We start from the raw sequence: 11,061 nt of genomic DNA on the forward strand, positions 1-11,061 counted from the left end.
CAGCTCAGTATGACCCCGGCTACAACTATGGATATCCGCCAGGCCATCCGTGGCAATAAACCAACTTAGGCCAAAAGCCTAAGCTTGAGGGAGTACGTATTTCTCACCGACATTACATTCATGTTCACACGCACTCATTGCTAGATGTCGGTGCTCATACTCTTTCACTGTAATATCCATGCTAGTTTATTTTCTTTTTCTCGCTTTCTTCTTGTGTGTTTAATAAACCTTAAGAAAAACCAAAAAAATTAGTGTAGCTTTTAGCTAGGTTACTTTTCTTGCTGTAGTAGTAATAATTAAAAAGAAAACCCAAAAAGATTTCCTGTTCTTCTTTTGCTTGTTGGGAGCTTTCCAGTGTAAATAGTTTTGTTTCTTTTCTTTTCTTTGGGGGTCGATAGGAGAAGACGATGATTAAAACTGTTCAAGTGGCTCTTATATGCATTATTGTTGATTTAACCAAGAGCCCATATTGCCTTGTCTTCTCCTGTTTATTGAATGCTCGCAGATTCCAGCTTAGTCCAATGCACGTGCACTCTTATTATTATTCACATCGTTTGGTCGTGCAAGTGAAAGGCAATTATGACGATATATGATGGACTGACTGAGATGAGAGAAGCTGGTATGGACTCGACCTCTCTTGTTTTTGTAAATATGATGAGTTCATCGTCCCTGATTCAGCCTATTATGAATAAACATGTTTGTAATGACAATTAGAGATCATAGTTGCTTATGCCATGCTTGATTAGCTATGAGTTATGATGGTTTACCTTGCGTGCCAACATGCTATTAAAATGGTTGTGATGTGGTATAGTGGGGTGGTATCCTCCTTTGAATGATATAAGTGACTCGGCTTGGCACATGTTCACACATGTAGTTGAAACAAATCAACATAGCCTTCACGATATTTATGTTCATGGTGGATTATATCCTACTCATGCTTGTACTCAATGTTTATTAATTTTAATGCATGTTCATGACTGTTGTCGCTCTCTAGTTGGTCGCTTCCCAGTCTTTTGCTAGCCTTCACTTGTACTAAGCGGGAATACTGCTTGTGCATCCAATCCCTTAAACCCCAAAGTTATTCCATATGAGTCCACTATACCTTCCTATATGCGGTATTTACCTGCCGTTCCAAGTAAATTTGTATCGGCCAAACTCTAAACCTTCAAATAAACATTCTGTTTTGTATGCTCGAATAGCTCATGTATCAACTAGGGTTGTCCGTATCTTCCATGCTAGGCGGGTTATTCTCAAGAGGAGTGGACTCCACTCCTCATTCACGAGAAAATGGCTGGTCACCGGGATGCCCAGTCCCATGCTTTATGCAAACTAAATCAAAATAATTGCAAACAAAACTCCCCCTGGGACTGTTGCTAGTTGGAGGCACTCGTTGTTTCGAGCAAGCCATGGATTGATGCTTGTTGGTGGAGGGGGAGTATAAACTTTACCATTCTGTTTGGGAAACGCCTATAATATGTGTAGCATGGAAGATATCGCCATCTCTTGGTTGTTATGTTGACAATGAAAGTATGCCGCTCAAAATATTATCTATGTCTATTTCAAAACCGAGCTCTGGCACCTCTACAAATCCCTGCTTCCCTCTGCGAAGGGCCTATCTATTTACTTTTATGTTGAGTCATCACCCTCTTATTAAAAAGCACTAGCTGGAGAGCGCAGCATCATTTGCATCCATTACTATTAATTTATATTGGGTATGACTATGACTGGATCTCTTTTACCATGAATTACAATGTCTAGTCAGTCCTTGATCTTTAAAGGTGCTCTGCATTTATGTTTTGCGGTCTGAGAAAGTGCTTGCAAGATACCATCTTATTATATCATATCATGATTGTTTTGAGAAAGTGTTGTCATCCGAGATTTATTATTATTGCTCGCTAGTTGATTATCCCATTGATATGAGTAAACATGAGATCTAAGAGTTATTGCAAATGTGGTTAGTCATAATCTTTGCTGAAAACTTGAATGCTGGCTTTACATATTTACAGCAACAAGAGCAAACAGAGTTTGTAAAAGTTTTTCTTTATCACTTTCAGTTTATCAACTGAATTTCTTGAGGACAAGCAAAGGTTTCGGAGGATGATACGTCTCCGTCGGGGAAGTCGTCGCTGGCAGCAGTCACAGGAGTGTGCTCCCCAAAAACCTGATCGCCCCTCTCCCGTACAAGATCACGAAAGGCGGGGTTCGGAGGATGATACGTCTCCGTCGTATCTACTTTTCCAAGCACTTTTGCCCTTGTTTTGGACTCTAACTTGCATGATTTGAATGGAACTAACCCAGACTGACGCTGTTTTTAGTAGACTTTCCATGGTGTTATTTATGTGCAGAAACAAAAGTTCTCGGAATGACCTAAAACTCCACGGAACATCTATTTGGAAAATAAGCAAAATACTGGAAGAAAAATCCATGTCAGGGGGCCCACACCCAGTCCACGAGGGTGGGGGGTGCACCTGCCCCCCTAGGGCGCGCCCCCTACCTCGTGGGCCCCCTGACGCTCCACCGACCTCAACTCCAACTCCATATATTCACTTTCGGGGAGAAAAAAAATCAGAGAGAAGGATTCATCGCGTTTCATGATACGGAGCCGCCGCCAAGCCCTAAAACCTCTCGGGAGGGCTGATCTGGAGTCCGTTCGGGGCTCCGGAGAGGGGAATCCGTCGCCGTCGTCATCATCAACCATCGTCCGTCACCAATTTCATGATGCTCACCGCCGTGCGTGAGTAATTCCATCGTAGGCTTGCTGGACGGTGATGGGTTGGATGAGATCTATCATGTAATCGAGTTAGTTTTGTTAGGGTTTGATCCCCAGTATCCACTATGTTCTGAGATTGATGTTGCTATGACTTTGCTATGCTTAATGCTTGTCGCTAGGGCCCGAGTGCCATGATTTCAGATCTGAACCTATTATGTTTTCATGAATATATGCGAGTTCTTGATCCTATCTTGCAAGTCTATAGTCACCTACTATGTGTTATGATCCGGCAACCCCGAAGTGACAATAATCGGGACCACTCCCGGTGATGACCGTAGTTTGAGGAGTTCATGTATTCACTACGTGTTAATGCTTTGGGTCCAGTACTCTATCAAAAGGAGGCCTTAATATCCCTTAGTTCCCGCTAGGACCCCGCTGCCACGGGAGGGTAGGACAAAACATGTCATGCAAGTTCTTTTCCATAAGCACGTATGACTATATTCGGAATACATGCCTACATTACATTGATGAATTGGAGCTAGTTCTGTGTCACCCTATGTTATGATTGTTACATGATGAACCGCATCCGGCATAATTCTCCATCACCGATCCAATGCCTACGAGCTTTTCATATATTGTTCTTCGCTTATTTACTTTTCCGTTGCTACTGTTGCAATCACTACAAAACACCAAAAATATTACTTTTTCCACTGTTACCTTTGTTACCGTTACCACTACTATCATACTACTTTGCTACTAAATACTTTGCTGCAGATACTAAGTTATCCAGGTGTGGTTGAATTGCCAACTCAACTGCTAATACTTGAGAATATTCTTTGCCTCCCCTTGTGTCGAATCAATAAATTTGGGTTGAATACTTTACCCTCGAAAACGGTTGCGATCCCCTATACTTGTGGGTTATCAGAGGACTACTGTCCCTTCTCGCGGTGCATGCCGGATGGAGGGCTGGAGAAGAATTGCATGGCAACACTAAGATCTGGAACGGTGCGAAACCATATCATACATCGGCGGCTAGGGTAGAGCCTGTCAGGTCGGTCGTGCAAGTAAGACCAAGTATAATAGTAGGCCTTTGGCCCAAACCCCACGTCCAAGTCAATAATAGCCCCACTATCCAAAAGAATCAATAAGGGCTGAGTAATTAAGGTGTCTGTTAATTATTAATTAATTACTTAATAAATTTTTCGACCAACAAAAATATAGACCACGTGGATAGCTTTTGTCCTTGGACAGGCTCATTCCCGAAGAGCGCGCGTGTAGGTTTCCTATTATCATGCTCATGCAAATGCTAGAATAGATCACATTATAAAGTGGTGCAACTCACACTCACCTAGCAGTATGGGACTAAACTTTAGTCCCACTCACACAACACTTAGAGCATGGTTAATAGTATAGCCAACATCCGGCTATATGAAGTTGACACATCATCTAGAACCAACCTAATAGCCTGCTAGTACAATAGTTAGTCCCTTTAGTATAATACTATATCATTAATAATGGCCCCACCTTTTGTCTCACAAAGTATGTTGGAGCTCCTGCTACAACCGGCTACAAGTTTGCAACCCACTTCTCTTCTCTCTCCTTCAACTAAGCACAAATACTATATTTAAATCCTTATGTCATCTAATTGTAGTACTTGCTCTAAAGTTACTCTCCACTGTGTAGTATGAAATGCCGGGCGTGCAGCGGGCGGTGCCCTCGGTCGGCACGCCGCTTCAACGGCGGAAGCAGTCAGAGGCCGCGTCGCCCTGATTTGCCATCAATGTGGAGCGGCGGGCTCAGTTGGCGCCGGGCGGGAAGCGCGTGCGGGAGGGTTTTTTGTTGGGCCAAGAAGGTGAGAAGCCAACTTGGGATCGGTCCAGACAGGGAAATATCATGTGCTCCCATACTCACTACTCCCTCTGTTCCTAAATATAAGTCTTTTTAGATATTGCAATAAGAGACTACATACGGAGCAAAATGAGTGAACCTACACTCTAAACTATATCTATATACATCCGTATGTAGTCCATAGTGAAATCTCTAGAAAGACTTATATTTAGGAACGGAGGGAGTAGTAGTTTCATGCATATGACACTAGTCTATGTCACTCCCTCCTTTCCAGTTTATAAGGCTTATCTCAAAATCTTAGTTTTTCCATTTTATAAGGATCAATTTGGTTGTTCCCCATCACAAGTTTAGATTTCAAGGTGCATTAAATAATTGCATGCAAGTATTAAGAGAAAATTGACCAATGCATGTACTTTATGCATGCATGCATAGCAATAAATATAATGGTAAACACAAATTTTTGAGGAAAACAGGAGCATTAATTGGGTGCTTTTGCAAGTTACAAAAAGTATTCCACCACTCATCATATACCTTAGTTGGTGAGATTTTCGAATTGAGCCCTATAAACCGGAAAGGAGGGAGCCCTATAAACCGGAAAGGAGGGAGTAGTACAGTAATGTTATGATGGCTTCATTTATTACCTTGTAGACTCATCTTGTCTTGGGAAACGCTATGTTATAGTAACATATTATGTTACCACTTCTCATTAACTACTTGCCACATAAGCAAAATTTTCTTGGAGTGCGCTAAGACTACCCACAGTGGGAGTAACATAAGTAGTAACATCACACATATCCAGATAAAATAGATGACGTGGCAAGCAATAAATGAAGAAAGAGAGGGAAGTAGTAACATAGCTAGTTAGAGCATGGTTAATAGTATAGCCAGCTGCCGGCTATAAGCCAGTGCCATGTCATCTACAGCCCATCTTATAGCCAACATGTACAATAGTAGATCAAAAGAGTGTACTACTTTTTTATTATGTGACCCACTTCTCATTCTCACAAAGTGCCTAGGAGCACGTGCTAGAGCTGGCTCTTCACGAAGAGCCCGCTTACCTTCTCTCTCCTCTTCTCTTTCCTCCAACTAAGCAGAAATATACTAGTTTATTTCTTATAGCCCACTGACTCTGCTCTATTGTACTTGCTCTTACTAGTAATATGAGTAACATCACACATATCAAGACAAGATGTGTCTATAGCCTAATAAATGAAGTGTTGCATGTTACCACATGTGTGTTACTCCCCACTATAGAGGTTGTAACATAGACTAGTAACATACGCATGTTACTAGTCTATGTTACTACCCATTGTGGCTAGTCTAAGTGACTCCCACTATAACTAGACGTACAAAGTGTGGACTATGTAGAGGGCGTAGTAAGCAAGCTTCTCATCATTCTGCGAGTTGACATGACACATCAAAGTAGTAGTTTTTTTTCAAAATGTACATCAAAGTACCAGTGTAGTAGTCTCCAAAAAGGGCCGACCATGTCCATGGCTACCATCCCATCCCGTGCTCCGTCATTGAGTATGTGCACGATTCACGTGTCATTCAAGAAAAAAACCGCGTACGTTCCATTGAAGAAAAATATTAAAAACAAACACGCCACGGCGTTATGGTCGAACTTTGATTCGTCCACACGTGGTTCCCGACCCTCCACTAAGTGAACAACTACCAAACGCGTCAAATTATCACGTGAGCCGCCTCTTCATCCAGAAATGAGCTCCACCATGTACCCGCGCGCATGTGTTAGGGAATGAGGCACAGAGTACGTGCGTCCGTGCGTGCAATTTTTCTCTTCGTGCACGTGCTCCTTTTTTTGTGGGTGATTCGTGCACATACTCGGCCTATGTTGGTGACCGTTGGTGAGTCTCACTTATCTCTACATCTCAACATGTACATCTACATCTGCATCTACGTCTACACTACATCTACATATACCTCTACTATAGTACACCAAGTTTTAAACATGAGACAAGCCATTTTCTTGCATGACACGACCAACCTGTATCGCTTCTTGCTCCTCGTCTCTCTCAAAGTGCGTCCGGCAGGCGATTTTGCCGTCGATTGAGGTCGGTTCGCTCACACTCGGTCCCACATGTTATAAATCTAAAAAGAATACTCTGACCAGCAGACCATTGAAAGAAGTATATTTTTCACCCTCAAATGTAAGTTGATGGACAAATAATCCCCCAAAGTCAATTTCGGTATGATTTTTACCCTCAAATATCTAAAACTGGGTATATCACCCCCTTGAGCGGTTTAGTGTTCACATGTTAGAGTTTAGGCGGTTTTGATTAATGACTAGGAATTGGCTAATTATTTACACTAATGAAATGACAACGACGCCGTCGGAAGCTGCGGATGTCGTCGGAGATGTACCCAATGGACCCCAACCTTCCCTACGAGGAGAGGAGATCATGCGGGTGCCTTTCAAGCTTAAGGGGTCATCGGGCTACCTCGTCGGCTCGTCGCCGGCCTCATAGTGGGAGTAACTTAGGTACTAGTAACATAGCGCACTCCAAGAAATTTTTGCTTATGTGGCATGTAGTTAATGAGGAGAGAGATCTTTAGAGTAAATAGTAATATGTTATAGTACTATAAGTTACTCCCCACTATGACCAGCCTTGGCCTCTCCCAGTGCTCCACCATGTATAGCTGCTAAGCCTGCCACGTAGGCATAAAATATGATGTGGCAAGTTAATTAAGAAGAGAGAGACTAGTTTGGTGACCCCGGGAAGAAACAGTGGAAAGATAGTTTTGAGTCTATAGCTAATGAAATGAAGCAAGCTTAGCAACAACAAACTAAGCAACTATGCATTGGATACTTGAGTTGCTAAGCCATTTAATGCACTTAGCACCTCATCTAAGCACATTTGCATTGGAAGAGGTCTTAATTCCATACGGTATCATAATATGATACTCAACTCTCTCTTTCTTCATTTAATTCTACGCCACCTCATCAAATTTGCCTACTACTAGTTGGCATGCATGATACTACTTATAATACTCCCATTACAACCAGCCTGGTAGAATTAAAACACCTAATCTAAATGGTCGCCGCCCGATCTCTTTGTCCTCCTCCAGCATCTGGCAGAAGAAGAATCGTGCAAGACACCGGCTATATTCGCCGGCGTGGCCTCGGCGGTGGCCTTCATGGGATACAATCGACGACGGCCTCTCGTGTTCTACTTCTAGTTGATGATGGCGGCAGGCGGGGACGTGCTGCCCGTCACCTCGTCGACATCCGCGTACCCGCATCACCTCGTCGACATCCACGGCGGCTTCTTTCCTGCCTGCATGTCGCGGCTACGAGCGTGTCGACGTCGGATGGCGCAGTCGCAGACACTGGAGGGGATGTATGACGCGGTGGCGTCGAGGGCAGCGACAATACCCGTGCCGCCGTGCTCCCCGACAAGCCGGCATGGAGCAAGTCGGCACTCTTCCTCGAGCTGTATTGGAGAGGCCAGCTGCGGAACCACGCGCTGGCTTAGTGCGGCAGCTGCCTCCGACAGGCTAGGCGAGGTAGGTGGAGAAGCGAGCTGCCTCGCTCGTAACTGCCGGGCTCGGCGGGCTGATACGTCTCCAACGTATCTATAATTTTTTATTGTTCCATGCTATATTATATTATGGTTTGGATGTTTAATGGGCTTTATTATACACTTTTATACTATTTTTGGACTAACCTATTAACCAGAGGCCCAGCCCAAATTGTTGTTTTTTTGCCTATTTCAGTGTTCCGAAGGAAAAGGATATCAAACGGAGTCCAAACGGAATGAAACCTTCGGGAACGTGATTTTCAGAACAAACGTGATCCAGAGGACTTGGAGTCTACGTAAAGCAATCAACGAGGAAGGCACGAGGCAGGGGGGCGTGCCCACCTCCCCCAGGCGCGCCCTCCACCCTTGTGGGCCCCTCGTTGCTCTACCGACGTACTTCTTCCTCCTATATATACCCATATACCCTGGAAACATCAGATACGGAGCCAAAACCCTATTTCCACTGCCGCAACCTTCTGTACCCGTGAGATCCCATCTTGGTGCCTTTTCCGGCGCTCCGCCGGAGGGGGCATTGATCACGGAGGGCTTCTACATCAACACCATAGCCTCTGCGATGATGTGTGAGTAGGTTACCTCAGACCTTCAGGTCCATAGTTATTAGCTAGATGGCTTCTGCTCTCTCTTTGGATCTCAATACAAAGTTCTCGTCGATCTTCTTGGAGATCTATTCGATGTAATCTTCTTTTGCTGTGTGTTTGTCGAGATCCGATGAATTATGGGTTTATGATCAAGTTTATCTATGAACAATATTTGAATCTCCTCTGAATTCTTTTATGTATGATTGGTTATCTTTGCAAGTCTCTTCGAATTATCAGTTTGGTTTGGCCTACTAGATTGATCTTTCTTGCAATGGGAGAAGTGCTTAGCTTTGGGTTCAATCTTGTGGTGTCCTTTCCCAGTGACAGCAGGGGTAGCAAGGCACGTATTGTATTGTTGCCATCGAGGATAAAAATATGGGGTTTATATCATATTGCATGAGTTTATCACTCTACATCATGTCATCTTACTTAAAGCGTTACTCTGTTCTTATGAACTTAATACTCTAGATGCATGCTGGATAGCGGTCGATGTGTGGAGTAATAGTAGTAGATGCATAATCGTTTCGGTCTACTTGTCACGGACGTGATTCCTATATACGTGATCACACCTAGATATTCTCATAACTATGCTCAATTCTATCAATTGCTCGAAAGTAATTCGTTTACCCACCGTAATAGTTATGCTCTTGAGAGAAGCCACTAGTGAAACCTATGGCCCCCGGGTCTATCTTCCATCAAATTAAGCTTCCAACACTTAGCTATTTCTATTGCCGTTTATTTTACTTTGCATCTTTATTTCTCTTTATCATAAAAATACCAAAAAATTATCTTATCATATCTATCAGATCTCACTCTCGTAAGTGACCCCTAAGGGATTGACAACCCCTTTATCGCGTTGGTTGCGAGGTTATTATTTGTTTGTGTAGGTGCGTGGGACTCGAGCGTGGTCTCCTACTGGATTGATACCTTGGTTCTCAAAAACTGAGGGAAATACTTACGCTACTTTACTGCATCACCCTTTCTTCTTCAAGGGAAAACCAACGCAGTGCTCAAGAGGTAGCAAGAAGGATTTCTGGCACCGTTGCGGGGGAGTCTACGCACAAGTCAAGACATATCAAGTGCCCATCACAAACTCTTACCACTCACATTACATTATTTGTCATTTGCCTCTCGTTTTCCTCTCCCCCACTTCACCCTTGCTATTTTATTCACCCTCTCTTTTCCGTTCGCCTCTTTTTCGCTTGTTTCTTGTTTGCTTGTGTGTTGGATTGCTTGCTTGTCACGATGGCTCAAGACAATACTAAATTGTTTGACTTTACCAATACCAACAACAATGATTTTCTTAGCACTCCTATTGCTCCTCTTACCGAAGCTGAATCTTGTGAAATTAATGCTGCTTTGCTGAATCTTGTCATGAAAGATCAATTCGCCGACCTTCCTAGTGAAGATGCCACTACCCATCTAAATAGCTTTGTTGATTTGTGTGATATGCAAAAGAAGACAGATGTGGACAATGATATTGTCAAATTGAAGCTATTTCCTTTTTCGCTTAGAGATCGTGCTAAAGCTTGGTTTTCGTCTTTGCCTAAAAATAGTATTGATTCATGGAATAAGTGCAAAGATGCTTTTATCTCTAAGTATTTTCCTCCCGCTAAAATCATCTCTCTTAGAAACGATATCATGAATTTTAAGCAACTTGATCATGAACATGTTGCACAAGCTTGGGAGAGGATGAAATTAATGATACGTAATTGCCCTACGCGTGGTTTGAATCTTTGGATGATTATACAAATTTTTTATGCCGGATTGAATTTTGCTTCTAGAAATCTTTTAGATTCGGCCGCGGGCGGCACTTTTATGGAAATCACTTTAGGAGAAGCTACTAAACTCCTAGACAATATTATGGTTAATTATTCTCAATGGCACACCGAAAGATCTACTAGTAAAATGTGCACGCGATAGAAGAAATTAATGTTTTGAGTGGAAAGATGGATGAACTTATGAAATTGTTTGCTAATAAGAGTGTTTACTCTCATCCTAATGTTGTGCCTTTGTCTACTTTTATTGAGAATAATAATGAATCTATGGGTGTGAATTTTGTTGGTAGGAATAATTTTGGTAACAACGCGTATAGATGAAACTTTAATCCTAGGCCATTCCCTAGTAATTCCTCTAATAATTATGGTAATTCCTACAACAATTCTTATGGAAATTTTAATAAGATGCCCTCTGAATTTGAGACTAGTGTTAAGGAGTTTATGAATTCGCAAAAGAATTTCAATGCTTTGCTTGAAGAAAAATTGCTTAAGGCCGATGAATTGGCTAGGAACATTGATAGAATTTCTCTTGATGTAGATTCTTTGAAACTGAGACCTATTCCACCTAAGCATGATATCAATGAGTC

The sequence above is a fragment of the Aegilops tauschii genome, chromosome 5 (genome assembly GCF_002575655.3).
Source record: "Aegilops tauschii subsp. strangulata cultivar AL8/78 chromosome 5, Aet v6.0, whole genome shotgun sequence".
Classification (NCBI taxonomy): Eukaryota; Viridiplantae; Streptophyta; class Magnoliopsida; order Poales; family Poaceae; genus Aegilops; species Aegilops tauschii.